This window comes from Anomaloglossus baeobatrachus, chromosome 2 (genome assembly GCF_048569485.1).
Source record: "Anomaloglossus baeobatrachus isolate aAnoBae1 chromosome 2, aAnoBae1.hap1, whole genome shotgun sequence".
Taxonomy (NCBI): Eukaryota; Metazoa; Chordata; class Amphibia; order Anura; family Aromobatidae; genus Anomaloglossus; species Anomaloglossus baeobatrachus.
This window is the reverse complement of record NC_134354.1, coordinates 433,473,791-433,492,012: the sequence shown is the minus strand read 5'-3', so window position 1 is coordinate 433,492,012 and position 18,222 is coordinate 433,473,791. Positions and strand designations below refer to the sequence as shown.

Here is an 18,222-nt window from a genome sequence, read left to right as displayed (position 1 = left end):
ATGAATTAACACATGTGTAATGAAATACTTAACAAAAAAGTGTGAAACAACTGAAAATATGCCTTATATTCTAAGTTCTCCAAAGTAGCCACCTTTGGCTTTGATTACTGCTTTGCACACGTTTGGCATTCTCTTGATGAGCTTCAAGAGGTAGTCACCGGAAATGGTCTTCCAACAGACTTTAAGGAGTTCCCAGAGATGCTTAGCACTTGTTGGCCTTTGGCCTTCACTCTACGGTCCAGCTCACCCCAAACCATCTCGGTTGGGTTCAGGTCTGGTGACTGTGGAGGCCAGGTCATCTGGCGTAGCACCCCATCACACTCCTTCTTAGTCAAATAGCCCTTACACAGCCTGGAGGTGTGTTTGATGTCATTGTCCTGTTGAAAAATAAATGATGGTCCAACTAAACGCAAACCGGATGGAATAGCATGCCGCTGCAAGATGCTGTGGTAGCCATACTGGTTCAGTATGCCTTCAATTTTGAATAAATACCCAACAGTGTCACCAGCAAAGCACCCCCACACCATCACACCTCCTCCTCCATGCTTCAAGGTGGGAACCAGGCATGTAGAGTCCATCCGTTCACCTTTTCTGCGTCACACAAAGACACCGTGGTTTTATCCAAAGATCTCAAATTTGGACTCATCAGACCAAAGATCAGATTTCCACTGGTCTAATGTCCATCCCTTGTGTTCTTTAGCCCAAACAAGTCTCTTCTGCTTGTTGCCTGTCCTTATCAGTGGTTTCCTAGCAGCTATTTTACCATGAAGACCTGCTGCACAAAGTCTCCTCTTAACAGTTGTTCTAGAGATGTGTCTGCTGCTAGAACTCTGTGTGGCATTGACCTGGTCTCTAATCTGAGCTGCTGTTAGCCTGCGATTTCTGAGGCTGGTGACTCGGATAAACTTATCCTCCGCAGCAGAGGTGACTTTTGGTTTTCCTTTCCTGGGGCGGTCCTCATGTGAGCCAGTTTCTTTGTAGAGTTTGATGGTTTTTGAAAACTGCACTTGGGAACACTTTCAAAGTTTTGCCAATTTTTCGGACTGACTGACCTTCATTTCTTAAAGTAATGATGGCCACTCGTTTTTCTTTACTTAGCTGTTTTTTTCTTGCCATAATACAAATTCTAACAGTCTATTCAGTAGGACTATCAGCTGTGTATCCACCAGACTTCTGCACAACACAATTGATGGTCCCAACCCCATTTATAAGGCAAGAAATCCCACTTATTAAACCTGACAGGGCACACCTGTGAAGTGAAAACCATTTCCGGTGACTACCTTTTGAATCTCATCAAGAGAATAGCAAGAGTGTGTAAAGGAGTAATCAAAGCAAAAGGTGGCTACTTTGAAGAACCTAGAATATAAGACATATTTTCAGTTGTTTCACACTTTTTTGTTAAGTATTTCATTCCACATGTGTTAATTCATAGTTTTGCTGCCTTCAATATGAATCTACAGTATTCAAATTCATGTAGTTTTTTTTAAGTTTTACAAGCATCACACTAAAAAATGATTTTTACTAGGCTATAGTTTTTTTATTTTTATGCCTACAGTCATGTAAGGGCTTGTTTTTTGCAGGATGAGTTGGAGATTTTATTGGTACCATTTTGAGCTTCATAAGTTTTTTTGTTCACTTTATATTCCGCTTTTTATGAGGCAGAATAAAAAAGAAACAGCAATTCAGGAGGGGTTTTTTTTGTACAGTTTTACCATGTAATAAATTAAAAAAAATAGCTTTATTTTTCCAGTCAGTACACATACAGCAATACAACATTTATATTGTTTATTATGTTTTGCTGATTTCAATTAATAAAAACAATTTTATAGAAAAAAAAAATATTTTTGCATTGTGGTATTCTGAGAGATGTAGCTTTTTGAGTTTTTCACTGACACAGCTCTATGGCGGCTTCTTTTTGTCGGACAAGATGCTTTTTCAGAGATAGCATTTTTATTTACATATGACTTTTTGGTCACATTTTATTCCACTTTTTTGTCGTCTCTGTGATAAAAATACATAGTTTTTGCTATGGTTTTTTATTTTTATTATTTTTATTTTTTACTGAAGGGGATAACTACTGTGACAACTTTATAGATTGTGTTGTTCCGTACATTGCAATACCAAATCCAAATATATAGTATGTACTTTTTTTTTTTTTTACATATTTATTGGTATTTTTATTTTTTTTAATTTTTCTTGTTTTTCACATTCTGATTTGGAAAAAATTTTTTCCACACTTTTTTTCTACTTAGTCCCCATATAAGGGACATTAACTTTTATTAGTCTGATCGATAGTATGATGTATTGCAATGCAACTGCAAATTCACAACATGTCATTTTCTCTTGCAGAAACTATGCGCTTTGGTTTACAGGTTTCCCCATAGTCTTCCGTTAGATGAGGAAAATCTGCAGGTAAAGAGGCATATGCGTTTTTAGTGCATTACCATCAAAAGGAAACCGAAATGCAGCTAAAAATAATGCAATAAAAACATAGGAAAAATTGCACTCCAAAATGTAATGAAAAAATGCAAGTAACCTAATTTGCAAGCGGAAAACAGCACAGTCAACATGGGACTGATATAAATCCCTTCACTTTGCTGTACTTGTAATACACTACATTTTTGTTCACAAAAGTATGCATCGGGAAAAACACACCATACACTCATAATGGGAGCTTAACCTATAGGTCACACCTGTGGTATTGCCTTAAGCCTGCTTTACACGAGACGACCGATTGTGCGATTTTTTTTATCCGATGCGTCACGCCCATGTCTTTTTTTTTTTTTGATCGCACATAGGTTGTTGTTTATGCGTCACACGTTTTGTTTTGATCAACGACCCAATAGCGATCAGCGATGTATAGGTTGTCCATGGCGGTCGTGCCAAAGGCTTCACACATGTTTTGTTTTAGTCAATCTGTCTTTCGTAGGGGCGTTTTTTTGTAAACTATACACCCCTCTGTGATGTTGTCTATAATCTATCACGCCCAGAACCTTGTTTTCCAGCCCACTCCTGTCTTTATTCTTTGGCTGATTGGTTGGCTTTAATATAAATCGTCTCTCGTGCGTCCGTCCTTGTTGTCTTGTTTTTCCCTTGTATCCGCGAACATTTTTTCCTGGCATCCTTCTCTTGGAGAATTTTGTTTGTCTTGCATCAAAGGTTTTTTTTTTTGGTTTTTTTTGGGTTTGTTTTTTTAATGTTAGGTTTTAATATTGTTCAAATAATATTTTGTGTAGGAAATTTTTTTTCCTTATTTTTGTTAATTTTTTTAAGCGAAGGTTTTTACCTTTATTTATTCAAATGATATTCACATTTTATGTTGTTTTACAAAAAAATAATAAAAGGGGCTAAAATAAAACTTACCACAAATACGATTGCAAAAGGACACAAGCAGAGGAATCCCGAAAAAAACAAAAAGAAATAAGTAACACTGTACTATTATACACACTGCGCCAAGGCTATACCCAGAATGGACGAAATTCAGAACACTAGCTCCGGCTTTTATTTCATGATTAGCAAATCAAAACGCATCAGCGACAACCAATCACAACATATTAGGCATGTCTATTTAAAATAGCAACTACGCCCTGGACGCTGATGACGTTTCAAAAAACGACGAAGAAGGATGATGAAAGGGAGTCACACTTATCAATGTGTCGTTCTGAAAGCCAAAAATAAACGATATTATGGAAATAAATGACGAGTACTCGATGGCCGATTTTATAAACAGTATTGATTGTTTGGAATCGCATGGAGGTGAAACATGCAAAGATGTCGTTACGAACGGCGGAAGTGCGTCACGAAAAACGTGACCCCAACGATGGATCGCACAATAGATCGACTCGTGTAAAGCAGCCTTTAGACTTAAGCGGGCTTTACACGCTGCGACATTGCTCAAGTGATCTCGTTGGGGTCACGGAATTTGTGACGCACATCCGGTCGCTTTTGCGATGCCGTTGCGTGTGACACCTATGAGCGATTTTGCATTGTAGCAAAAACGTGCAAAATCGCTCATCGGTGACAAGGGGTCCATTCTCAAATATCGTTACTGCAGCAGTAACGAAGTTGTTCCTCGTTCCTGTGGCAGCACACATCGCTCCGTGTGACACCGCAGGAACGAGGAACCTCACCTTACCTGCGTCCCGGCCACAATGCGGAAGGAAGGAGGTGGGCGGGATGTTACGTCCCGCCCATCTCCGCCCCTCTGCTTCTATTGGGTGGCGGTTCAGTGACGCTGCTGTGACGTCGCTGTGACACTGAACGAACCGCCCCCTTAGAAAGGAGGCGGTTCGCCGGTCACAGCGACGTCGCAGGGAAGCTAAGTCCGTGTGACGGGTCCGGGCGATGTTGTGCAACACGGACAGAGATTTGCCCGTGTCGCACAACCGATGGCGGGTACGCACGCTGGCGATATCGGTACCGATATCGCAGTGTGTAAAGCGGCCATTAGGCTATGTGCGCACGTTGCGTATTTACATGTGGTTACGCTGCGATCTGCACCGCAGTGTAACTGCATGCGTCCTGCGTCCCCTGCATAATCTATGAAGATTATGCAGGAGCCGTGCGCACGTGGCGTCTTAGAGCATGTCACTTCTTTCATGCGCTCTACATGCAGCTCCCGCTCTTTCTATGGCAGGGGCTGCATTCAGAGCGCATGGAATTGGCTTTTTTTTTCATTACGGACTGTTTCTGCAGTGATTTGAAGCGCATGTGTGCTGTTCAAATCGCTGCATAAATTTCTGCAGTGACAGTACATAACGTGCGCACATAGCCTTATACAGATGAGAAACTTTGAGGCTGTTAGGCTGCTTTCACACTTCCGGCTTGAGCTCTGCGGCTCAATCCGGCTGTGCAAGCTATGCAACGGATGCGGTGAACACACCACATCCTTTGCATAAGTTTTTCCTTTGCGGCCAGTCCGGTTTTTGCCGCTTGCGGCATGCTACTGAGCATGCGCAGTGGCAAAAACCGCATGCGACGGCCGGATGCGGTTATTGCCGCATCGCGCCGCATCCGGCCGCCATAGGCATGCATTGAAAAATGCGCCGCATCGGCCGAATGCGGCGCGATGCGTTTTTTTTTTGCAGCACGAAAAAACGTGCCAGGCAACGTTCCATCCGGCCGCCGCATTGGCTAAATCTGCCGCATGCGGCAAACACCGGATGGAACGCAAGGCCATGCGGCACAATGCGGCACTAATTAAAGTCTATGCAGGAAAATCGCAACCGGCAGCAAAACGGTTGCGAATTTCCTGCAAAGTGCCGGAGTGTGCCGCATTGCAGAAACCGGAGGTGTGAAAGCAGCCTTATAAGGAGCCCACCTGCTATAGTAACCCATTGGCACTCTGCTATCACAAGGGGAGCCTCCTCCCTTACTCAAACATTTTAAATGCTGCAGTCACTACTTCTTTGGCATTAGAAGACATAATTGCTGACATTGATGGTAAGTTCAGTTCCAAACTTGTGGCTGAAATTTGGCTGAGTATTAGGCCGGGGTCACACAGGGACTAATGCGATCATCGCATGACACTCGGCTCACACTGGCAGCACAGCAGCCGAGTGTCATGCGAGTGTCACTGCGATTGAGGTCTGATCATGCGATCGGACCTTAGCTGCGGGGGACGGGTCGGCACTGAGGAGGGGCGGACCAGTGCTGAGGAGGAGTGGGCTGGCACGGAGGAGGAGAGGGATAGATTTATCTCCCTCCCTCCTCCGTAGCTGGCTATTGCCATTCTCGCCCTGCAGTCTCGGTACACCGGTGTACTGGCGAGTGCAGTGCGATCTTTCTTTTGCCCCATAGACTTGAATGGGTGATGTGCATGACCTCACCAGCGCCATTTTCGTACCCGTCCATAATCTCGTGCCTGCGCATTTAGCTCACCGGCGCAAGCGAGGGCAGCTATGTTTTCTGCTCTGCCCGCGATATGGCAGAGCGAACTGCGCCTGCGCGAGCTGACATAACTACACAGGCGCGAGATTTGAAAATGCGACGAGGATGATGACGGAGGCGTCATCACGTCAATCAAGAAAGGAGGACGGCGATCAGCGGCAGGAGGGAAGGACAGGAGCAGAAAATAAACCCGCCCATCTGGCCAACACAGGTAATTCGCATAACTAATGGCCAGGTTTTATAAAGTTATTTTTGGGGGTCTGGAGGGGGAGTCAGGGCCAAGGTGCACCTTCATAGAATGCAGCCCAGGAGCTGCAAAAGGTGATTCTTTTAGTTTAATAGGGAAAAATCTGGTGACAGGTTCCCTTTAATTTATTTCAGTAATTCAATACAAAAAGGGAAATGCATATATTATATAAAGTCATTACAAACAGAGTGATCTATTTCACGTGTTTATTTCTGTTAATGTTGATGTTTACAGCCAATGAAAACCCAAAAGTCATTATCTCAGAAAATTAGAATATTATATAAGACCAACTGAAAAAATGATTTTAAACTCAGAAATGTTTGTCTACTTGAAAGTCTTTACAGTAAATGCACTCAATACTTGGTCGGGGCTCCTTTTGCATGAATTACTGCATCAATGCGGCGTGGCATGGAGGCGATCAGTCTGTGGCACTGCTGAGGTGTTAGGTGTTATAGAAGCCCAGGTTGCTTTGATAGCAGCCTTCAGCTTTTCTGTATTGTTGGGTTTGGTGTCCTGCATCTTTCTCTTAAGAATACACCATAGATTTTCTATGGGGTTTAGGTCAGGCGAGTTTGCTGGCCAATTAAGCACAGTGATACTGTGGTTAATAAACCAGGTATTGGTACTTTTGGCAGTGTGGACAGGTGCCAAGTCCTGCAGGAAAATAAAATTTCCATCTCCAAAAAGCTTGTCGTTTAGTACTGCAGCGTAAATGAATGCATGCATCCTGTGTCCCCTGCACAATCTATGAAGATTGTGCTTAATCTGTGCAGACAATGCTTTTTTGAATGCAGCGATTTGAGTGTCAAAAATTTGACAAAATCACTGCATTTAAAAATTCAGCATGTCACTTCTTCGTGCGCTCCCACTCTGTCTATGGGAGAGGCAGCATCCTGAGTGCATGAAATCGGCATCCATGCTGCAAACACACTGCATCCATTATGCAGTGTTTCTGCAGCGATTTGCAGTACACATGTGCTGCCAAATTGCTGCAGAATTTTCAGCATTTACGTGCACACATAGCCTAACAGCTATCCTTGTCAGCACTAGATGATGATGTGTAGAGCAGTTTCTTGGAACGTGACGGAAATGAGCCACCATACGCCGGCTGCAGTTAATTCTAAGAACCTCTGCTTGTTTGTAAAGAATCTAAAATTGCAGAAAATAATTAATTACAGAAAAATGAAAAGCTCTTTGTTAAGATGAATGTGCTTTCAATCCTCACATTATAAGGCAGCAAATAGAGGGAATTTTATATCTGGCAACATTCGAACCTTAGAACTGTGTGGTTGAACTTTTTACCTTAATTATGTCCCAGTTAAGGCCTGCAGCGGTCTGGAATCAAAGCAGCCCTCCAGGCTTTTTAGATCCTCTGATGTGGCATGCGCTTGTTGTCTGATGGGGGTCAGCAGAGAAAAAAAATGGATATTGTGACACAGTTTTTAAAACCTTTCTGTGTTACCACCCATCTCAGTCCTTGCCTACGAAAATAAAGTAATTGTTTGCACATGGAAGCATTTTCTTTATTTTTCATTTCACTCTGAAACAACCACTATAAATCACTATGACAATGAAGCGGCGATGACTTTTACTATAATTTGCATTAGGTAACAAGGTTTAAAACTGAGAGTTATACAGATTCAGTGTGTAAAGCTTTTTTGTTATTTTAGTAACTCAAGCCAAAACAAGAAAACCCCTCAAAAAACACAGCTACAATAACACAAAAAATACACAGAGAAGAAGTTTAAATTTCAGGAGTACAAGGCTACTTCACAGTCTCTCCCACAGATCCTGCAAATTATCATTAGTGTTGTTTCCATTCAATTATATAGAGCCAATGTATTCTGCAAAGATTGTCGCCGCTATCTTCAGCCTCTGTATACAGCTGCTCCCCCAAGGTGCTGTCCCATATAAGAAATGTATTGCATATGAATATGGCATGCCATGAGTATCCTATAGATATGGAAACCATAGCTATCTTGAGAACAGTCACCCATAGGCTACACTATAATTACTTTTTTTTTTCATTTACACATATACATAGGGTAGGTCATTAATACCATATCGGTGGGACACTCGACACTCCCCCCAATCAGCTGTCACCGATGCCGGTGGCAGCTGCATTGACTGGGTGTGCTTAGCTGTGGAATAGCACATATTTGTCACCAGCATAGTAGATGCAGCAGGGTACTGCAGATCCGCCCCTATTAATTTGAATAGCGTAGTGTAGTGGTCAGCTGTTGCCACTTACCAGTTGAGAGATCTGTGTTGTGCAGCTCCATAACTAATCACATTTGATGTCACTGACATCAGAACCTACTGATCAGGTGTCACACCCCACTGATCCGGTATTAATGACCTATTCTAAGCATAGGCCATCAATATTAAAGTACCAGATAAGCCCTTTAAATAGCGATCATTCACTGCTAACTGCAGTCAGAGTGGCCCAAGTACTTGCACTTGGTAGTCTGAGCTAAATCTTAATAATTCCTAAGTATTATTTTTAGTCATGTTTTCAATTGTTATTATTGAAATGAAGCCACTTTTATTCCCACATTGTTATTCTGCTTCATACTATTTGGGAAAATAGAGATCATGACAGATCTGTCAACAGGTCCCATTCATTCCTATGAGACTCATTCTGATGCCAAATTATTCTTCATCTATTTTGTCGGGGTTTTTCACCATCGATCATTTTGTTTTCAGCATTCATCATGATTTTTTTCTATCACTGCTGTCCATTTATAATGGATTGAAATAGTAACGTAAACTGAAGAATAGTTATGTCAGTTTGAAATCTATTTTTAAGTTCCAGAGGAAAAAACTGTGTGCAAAAGATGCAGCTATAAACATAAGAGTAGGATTAGCCACAACACCGCCATTCGGTTGTATGTTGGAACTTTTGTAACAATGATTCTCCATTCTGAACTAGCAGATCGGTGGTACAGCTTTAAAAAATGTTGGAAAAATATAGGCCTCAATTCATCAAGGTAATTTCTGGTGTAAAAATTCTTGCAAAGTCTGAAAATGTTTGCGCAACCTGAAGTTGGCCAGATGCGCTAAAGTTGGCGGAGCAATGGGTGCAACAAGACGACACTAAGTAATACTTGACTAATTATTTAAATCTTACCCCAGAAATGTATTCCAATCCAAGAGAAGGCAACTTTTTAATGAATTACACCGTTTCCTGCACACTTATCAATAAGACTTACATAAGAAACGCCAGTCTTAACTAGAGATGAGCCACCCCCCTGGCGTTCGAGTTTGGTTCGGTTCGTCGAACGGAGGCCCTGTTCGACGAACGTTTGACGAACCGTTCGACGAACCACTCGAACCCCATTGAAAACAATGGGAGGCAAACACAAACACATAAATACACATTATACATGTACACATACAGTTAATAAACATTGGCATAACACTTACAGGTCCCCGCGATGCATCCTGCACTCTGTCTCCCACCGCTTTTCCTTCCGATAATCACTACGTCCTCCCGGTAACCAGCACTGATAGGACCTATCGTGACATCAAAGTAGCATGTGACCAGTCACGTGTCTATTATCTCAGCTACAGACTGGTCACACGGCTAGACGTCATGCTAGGTCCTGTCAGTGCATCTCTCCGGTACGCGGTCATCTCCGTGTACCGGCGAAATGCTCTGGCACATGGTCGGCTTCCTCGTTCCTGCATGTGTGCGCTCTTTACAGAGTCAGCCCACATGCAAGGACTGGTTGCCACAGCCGGTGAATAATGGAGATCACCATTGCTATAGCAACCCGCCTGTCAGCGGTGACGCCACCACTTACAGTCCGCAGCTTCTGCTCACTCACTGAGTGAATAGACTGCACAGGAGCAGCAGCGTTCTTCCTCCCATGCTGTGCTGTCTGATGCAGCAGAGCTGCATGGGTTGAAGGAGAAAGAAGATAGAAGACCATGGATCGTGGAGGGATGAGAGGGAGTAATAAACATGGAGTCTCTAAGTGTGTCTGTGTATTTATTTCTATTAAAGTATTTTTTCTGTCTGGTGTCTTTTTTTAACCCTTTATTGGAGATTCTTAATGGCCGGGTCAAACTTGCCTGACATTAAGAATCTCTGGCTTAATACTAGCTAGTAAAACAAAGCTAGTATTAACTCATTAGTACCCAGCAAGCCACCCGGCTTCAGGGCTGCTTGAAGAGTTGGATACAGTGCCAGATGATGGCGCTTCTATGAAAGCGCCATTTTCTCGGGCGGCTGTGGACTGCAATTCGCAGCAGAGGGGCCCAGAAAGCTCGGGCCAACCTGTGCTACAGATTCCAATCTTCAGCTGCCTAGTTGTACCTGGCTGGACACAAAAATGGGGCGAAGTTCATGTCGATTTTTTTTTTAATTATTTCATGAAATTCATGAAATAATTATAAAAAAAGGGTTTCCCTATTTTTTTAGTTCAAAGCCGGGTACAAATAGGCAGCTGGGGGTTGGGGGCAGCCGTACCTGCCTGCTGTACCTGTCTAGCATACAAAAATATGGCGAAGCCCACGTAATTTTTTTGGTGGGCAAAAAACTCCTGCATACAGTCCTGGATGGAGTATTCTGAGCCTTATAGTTCTGCAGCTGCTGTCTGCTCTCCTGCATACACTAGTGAATGGAGCATGCTGAGCCTTGTAGTTCTGCAGCTGCTGTCTGCTCTCCTCCATACAGACAGGCAGCAGACAGCAGCTGCAGAACTACAAGGCTCAGCATACTCCATCCAGTACTGTATGCAGGAGTTTTTTGCCCCCCCCCCCAAAAAAAATTACGTGGGCTTCGCCATGTTTTTGTATGCTAGCCAGGTACAGCAGGCAGCTACGGGCTGCCCACAACCCCCAGCTGCCTATTTGTACCCGGCTGGGAACCAAAAATATAGGGAAGCCCTTTTTTTTTTTTAATTATTTCATGAATTTCATGAAATAATTAAAAAAAAAAAATGACATGGTCTTTGCTCAATTTTTGTGTCCAGGCAGGTACAACTAGGCAGCTGGTGATTGGAATCCCCAGCTCAGGGTGCCCAAGCTTTCTGGGCACCCCTGCTGCGAATTGCAGTCCGCAGCCGCCCCAGAAAATGTCGCTTTCATAGAAGTGCCATCTTCTGGCGCTGTATCCAACTCCTCCAGCTGCCCTGGTGACGGGTGCCTCGCTGGGTAATAATGGGGTTAGGGCGAGCTTTATATTATCAACTGGCCCTAAGCCCGAAATTCATGGTGTCACGCCAATATTAGACATGGCTACCATGAATTTCTAGTACAAATAAAAAAACCACAACACACAGAAAAATATTTTTATTAGAAATAAAACACGACACAATTAGTGACTCCATCTTTATTGAAACAAAGAACCCCCCTCCGCAGTAATCCTGGGTCAAGGGTCCCGCGCCCTCCAATCCGGATCCAATACCATCTGATCGGTTTTCTGGAAGGCAAACGATCATATGATGTGTCAGGTTCAAGGGCCTGAATCACATGACCCAGCAGCTGATTGTATAAACGGCTTTTATACAATCAGCTGATGCATCAGTGCAAAAAACCCCTACACACTTCAGTGCAGACTCCTGTCCGACAGCAGCAGCTGATAGTTTAGCCGGCCGGTAAAAAGCCGGCCTCACCGCTCGACTTATAGTGTCAGCTGATTCCGTCAGGTGACTGCATCAGCTGATCATCGCCAGGTCTGAGAGATTGAGAAAGAAGAGAGAGAGAAGATAGAGAAAGCCCAAATTGTGCCCCCAACTCCCCATAACACTGATCCCCTCCCACCACGCTTACTGTATTTCTCTTGCTTTGGCAACACTAAGGCTATGTGCGCACAGTGCGTTTTTCACTGCGTTTTTGCGCGTTTTTCGGGTGCGTTTTTGGCCTCAAAACTGCATGACTTTGCTTCCCCAGCAAAGTCTATGAGTTTTCAATTTTGCTGTCTGCACACAACTGTTTTTTTAAGCTGCGTTTTTGAGCTTGAAAAAAAAATGGACATGTCAATTCTTTCCTGCGTTTTTCTGCGTTTTCCCCCCATGCAATGCATTGGAAAAACGCAGAGATCAAAAACGCAGCAAAACGCAGCCAAAAACGCACCAAATCGCGGTAAAAACGCATGCGTTTTTTGACGGGTTTTTTCACCGCAGGTGCGTTTTTGTGCGTTTTTAGCGGTCAAAAAGAGGTAGTGTGCGAACCTAGCCTAATTGTATTTTGGTCCTGCCAATAAAGCATATTTGAATTTGAATTTGAGAAAAGAGAGAGAGAAAAGAGAAGAGAGAGAGGAGAGTGAGAGAAGAGGAGAGAAGAGAGATAGTGAGGGGGAGAGAGAGAAGAGAGAGAAGAGAGAGGGAGAGAGAGACGGGGGAGAAAGAAGATAGAGAAAAGAGAGAAAAGAGAAGAGAGAGGGAGAGAGAGAAGAGGAGAGAAGAGAGAGAGAGGAGAGAGAGAGGAGAGAGAGGAGAGAGAAGAGAGAGAGAAAAGAGAGAGAAAAGAGAAGAGAGAGGGAGAGAGAGAAGAGAGAGAGAGGACAGAGAGAGGAGAGAGAAGAGAGAGAAAAGAGAGAGGAAGAGAGAGAAGAGAGAGAAGAGGGGAGAGGAGAGAGAGGAGAGGAGAGAGAGAAAAAAAGAGAGTGAGAAAAAGAGAGAGAGTGGGAGAGAGAGAGGAGAGAGCAATGCAGCCTCATTCCGTGAACTCCAATTTTAGAGGAGTGTCCCGCGGCTCACAGCTGATGTCCGGCTCCTCCCCTCAGTGCATAATTAAATAAAATATAATTATGAATAAATAATAATTATAATTTAAAAATAAATTAAATTCTTTACCGGGGCAGCCGGGACTTGAACTCGTGAACTAATGCTTCTTAGGCGAGAGCTCTAACCATTGAGCTACTGGCTCAAATAAGAAACATAGGCAGATTTGGTAATCTTTAGCTCTATACTGCAGTAGAGAATCTCGAAGCAGATTGTTCAGCTGCAAGGATGGATGGATGGGCGGATGGATGGATGGGCGGGCGGATGGGCGGGCAAACATTGGCAGTACCGCACTCATCACCGCACACACGCAGGCACTACAACCACCATCATTACCGCAGGCACTACAACCTCCATCATCCTTCCCTCAGTGCATAATTAAATTAAATTATAAATAAATAATTATAATTTAAAATTAAAAATAAATTAAATTTTTTCCCAGACGGCCGGGACTTGAACTCAAGAACTAATGCTTCTTAAGGCCCCGTCACACTAAGCAACATCGCTAGCAACATCGCTGCTAACGAACAACTTTTGTGACGTTGCTAGCGATGTTGCTGTGTGTGACATCCAGCAACAACCTGGCCCCTGCTGTGAGGTCGTTGGTTGTTGCTGAATGTCCTGGGCCATTTTTTAGTTGTTGCTGTCCCGCTGTGAAGCACAGATCGCTGTGTGCACTAAATGTGCAGGCAGCAGGAGCCGGCTTCTGCGGAGGCTGGTAACCACAGTAACCATCGGTTAACCAAGAAGCCCTGTCCTTGGTTACCCGATATTTACCTTCGTTACCAGCCTCCGCCGCTCTCACTGTCAGTGCCGGCTCCTGCTCTGTGCACATGTAGCTGCAGTACACATCGGGTAATTAACCAGATGTGTGCTGTAACTAGGAGAGCAAGGAGCCAGCGCTAAGCGGTGTGCGCTGCTCCCTGCTCTGTGCACATGTAGCTGCAGCACACATCAGGTAATTAACTCGATGTGTGCTGTAACTAGGAGAGCAGGGAGCCAGCGCTCAGTGTGCGCTGCTCCCTGCTCTCTACACGTGTAGCTCCGTGCGCTGGTAACCAAGGTAAATATCGGGTTGGTTACCCGATATTTACCTTAGTTACCAAGCGCAGCATCTTCCACACGGCGCTGGGGGCTGGTCACTGATTGCTGGTGAGCTCACCAGCAACTCGTGTAGCGATGCTCCAGCGATCCCTGCCAGGTCAGGTTGCTGGTGGGATCGCTGGAGCGTCGCAGTGTGATATCTCACCAGCAACCTCCTAGCAACTTACCAGCGATCCCTATCGTTGTTGGGATCGCTGGTAAGTTGCTTAGTGTGACTGGACCTTTAGGCGAGAGCTCTAACCATTCATCCACTGGCTCTAATGAGAAACATAATCTTGCTAATCTTGACATCTGCATTGCAGACTGAAGTCTCTGGTGACAGCGCTATTCACTTCAGGTGCTATGTGGAGAGAACACAGCGATCGTTTTCTATGGTGCTCCCTGTTGTCTTCATGTAGCAGAGCTGACAGTGTCGTGTGGATTACTTCGGACCTGGAGGGGTATTTGGGGATTTTAATAAAAGAGGGTGTTTTTTGGTATTTTATTCCAAATAATGGATTTTTCGTTGTGTGTGTTTATTTACTTTCACTTACAGGTTAATCATGGAAGGTATCTCGGGGAGACGCTTGCCATGATTAACTCTTTATTACCCCGATTGCCACTGCACCAGGGCAATTCGGGATGAGCTGGGTAGAGTCCCGGGACTGCCGCATCTAATGGATGCGGCAATTCCAGGCGGCTGCCGGGTGATATTGTTAGGGTGGCGCTCTCCATCCTGACAATACCACTTTTTTTTTATTATTTATTTATTTTACTGCACGATATAGAGCCGCCCGCCGGCGGCTGTGATTGGTAGCAGTGAGATAGCTGTCACTCATCATGGGGGCATGTCTGACTGCAACCAATCATGGGCGCCGGTGGGCGGGGAAAGCACGGACTAACTGATTGAATAATGAAGGGGCAGCCATTTTCAAAAGAGGAAATGCCGCTGGAGATTTGTGACAGCCATGCAGCAAGACGCCCGTGATCGGTGAGTAGGAAAGAGAGAGGGATTGTGCTGGGGATGCAGGACGCATGCAGATACGAAAGGTGTGCACATACTTACTGTGAAAAGCCACGCTTTTGGTGCTTGAACCGTTCTCGAACGTAACTCGAACTGCGGAACTTTTAGCAAATCGTTCGAGTTCGTCGAACGACTCGAACACCCCCCTAAAATCACTCGAACATGAAATTGGCGAAACTCGAACATCGCTCATCTCTAGTCTTAACGGATCCGGCCCATTGTGTTTATGCATTGTGGCTAGAAATCAGCAGTAATTATCTGACCAAATTTTCATCGGACAAAAAATTTAACATGACAAACATTTTTTTAGCCATCAGTTCTTCATCTTTGGCCATTTTTAAAGGGACAATCTATTGAAATTCTTGCCCATTTTAGGCTACTTTCATCTTAGGAGTATGGACACCTTTACCTTATGGATTTGTAGATTGTGCTGAAAAGGTCCACATACTTGTAAATAGGTCCCTACTGAGATTGAGCAAAATGTCTGGTCTTTCCATACAGTTCTTTTTTTTTTCTATGTTGAGGAGGTTTTAGCTCTGTACATTATAGAGATATGGGCGAGACAATTTCAATTTATATGGCCGTAATTGGATGGAAAAGCTGTATTGTGAGTTCATTTCCATTTTAATTTAAACCATTTTGTGAATAAAATTAGGACAGAGAAAAGTAATATTGTTTGGCATTCTGTCTGCTTTATGTGGATGTCAGTGAAAATGAGGAAAAAGTTGCATACATTGTTGAGTTAAGTGCTGTGCTCTTCCTATTGAGTATGTTAGTGGTATTTCCTAATTCCCAGACAAGATGGCTCTGTACCATATTATGAAATGATTACACGTTATACCAGGTTTCTCCCCCTTGTGAGCAATTACAGGGGACCCTTGTCTTCTGTGTGTCAGTATTTGGCAACCCACAGCTGCTTTGTGTACAGGACGCCTGTTGTCAATCGACGTTTCAGAACATTATCTTCCAGTTTTAATGTTTGCCTGATTATCTGTTTTATTGCAAATTACCACTACAGTAAAATGTTTTCAGGATGTGGTGTATACTTATTATTATCATCATCATATTCCTTCTGGAGCCATGGAAATGGGAAAGTTAACAAGTTTTACATACAAGGAGTCTCCTGTAGCTTTGATTCTACAACATAAAAAGCTGCTTGCGCTCATTGACTAGTATGGTTTGCTTTTTTTGGTATATAACTACTGATTGGGTTGTATGTAGCGTCATCACTAAGCTTGCATCAGCTTTGTATTATTCTAAAGTGGTTTGTAAATGTTATAACATTAAATGGGTTTGTAGTGAAATGTTGTGCCAGTTACTAATATATTGCATGTCTGAAAGGTGCCCCAGTCTCCAGCTACAACAGGTCCTCCTCTGGTTTGTGTCCTACACAGGACACTGGCTCCTGTGTAGTCATATTACTACACTGTGTACAGTGGGGCTGACAGACTAGCTTATTTCAATAGCTAAGCCAGACCCCTTCTTTGTCATCGTCAATTGGGCAGATTTATCAATACTTTTTAATTTGAACAGTGTAAACTCAGACTAGACAGTCTTAAAATATGCCAAATTAATCATAGTGGTTCATGTAGTTTGATAAATCTGTTTCATTTTAAGATTGTTTAGCTTCGACCACTTTTTTCTTGGCTTGTGCAGGTATGTCCAGGCAGCAAAAACAATGAATGGGTGGCAGTCACCAGTTGTGCAGAATGCTTTATTTCTTCACGTGAATAGTGATGATTGAACATGAACTGTAAAGTTCAGGGATCGTACAAGAGTGTATGTACACGGACCTTGAACACGGACTTCTCAGGGAAGTACACGTTTCTGTCGCACTTTTGAATTTGTCCGGTCTGAAGGACACATGCATCCATTGGGGGCATTTTTGTACCATGGTCAGTAGCATGATTTGCACTGACAGAATGCAGAGCATTTAATATTTGTGATGACTCCCCTGAAGAGTTACATCAATGAAACGCGTTGGTAGCATGCGTGTATCTGCAATTAATTAACCAAGGAAAGGCATTATATGACACGTCTGAAAATCGTGGAGCCCCAAGCTTGGATTATCTATGAGCCCGTCTGATGTTTTGGCGAGACCATTCCTATTTGGCAAGATCCATTTATGTTTTAAAAAATGGCTTCTTAGGCTGTTATAATTGGTTTTGGTTTTTTTCACCTTCCCATCTGATATTTTTCCAAAACCCTCCTCCTGGGGGCGGTTCCTGCGGGTGTGAGGCTTTGGATTCTTTTTTTTTTTTTTTAAATTCTTTATTTTAAAGACCGACACGAGAACATACAAAATAACCACTGTTCCACAAAGAGCAGAAAAACAGATTTCAAATATTTAACATTGACATATATCCCACCCTTCCGCTCTCCTGTACATATCTAATAACTACAACTGCTCGAGTCAGTCCCATTTTAATCCTTTTATGAACCAACCCAACATGGGTAGAATACAGAACATAGAAAGAGAGGGCAAAGCCCGAAAAGAATTTAGAACCAGGATAAGAGAAAAAGGTAGAGAGAGATGAGGCTTTGGATTCTGTCCAGCCATTAAATATGGTGAAATTTGTATGTTTATAGGAATTTTTGGTGCCTCACATTTGGTATTGGTCCATTGGAGCTTGGTGACCAAGGGCCATATGTGTTTATTTTTAATATTCACTTTTTTATCAGTGACCTTTTTCACCTCATAATAAGCACTTAATAAATGTTAAGTTTTATTTTTGTTTTTCTTGTCTCTGTACGATAAAAAAGAGAAAAAAAACATTTTTTGCTACTTTGACAATCACTAACAAAGTTCACTCAGGCACCATCGGATTCCAACAGTGCCATCCCCACTTTCCCCATTCCAAACTTTGAAAAAACTAATCTAAAAATGTATAAATAATTAGCCGGGCGATCAGCTGATCGTTCACAAAAGCCACCGCCAGCCGATCAGCTGATCGTTCAGCCGCCGAGAGAAAGAGAGAGAGAGACATTGATTTTAATGCTTAAACACAAGAGCTGAGCATGCACAGTGAAAACAAAAGGATTCCGCTGCTCACAAAACGTTACAATCCGTTGTTCATACAAGCCGGCGAATTGCAACGGATGCCGCACAACGCAAGTGTGACAGTAGCCTAATGCAAAACAACGCAAGTGTGAAAGCAGCCTTAATTTACTGGCTGCAGCCATTGTGATATAATAAAAGTTTTAAGTTTTTATACACACGTGGTCAAAATTGTTGGTACCCCTCGTTT

General features: G+C 43.2%; 1 protein-coding gene across 4 annotated transcripts in view; it reads left to right on the top strand.

Moving 5' to 3' along the window:
- The window catches only part of BCAS3 (BCAS3 microtubule associated cell migration factor), a 1,792,248-nt gene that overhangs the window by 268,131 nt on the left and 1,505,895 nt on the right, over positions 1-18,222 (top strand). The gene's annotated exons all lie outside the window — the stretch shown is intronic.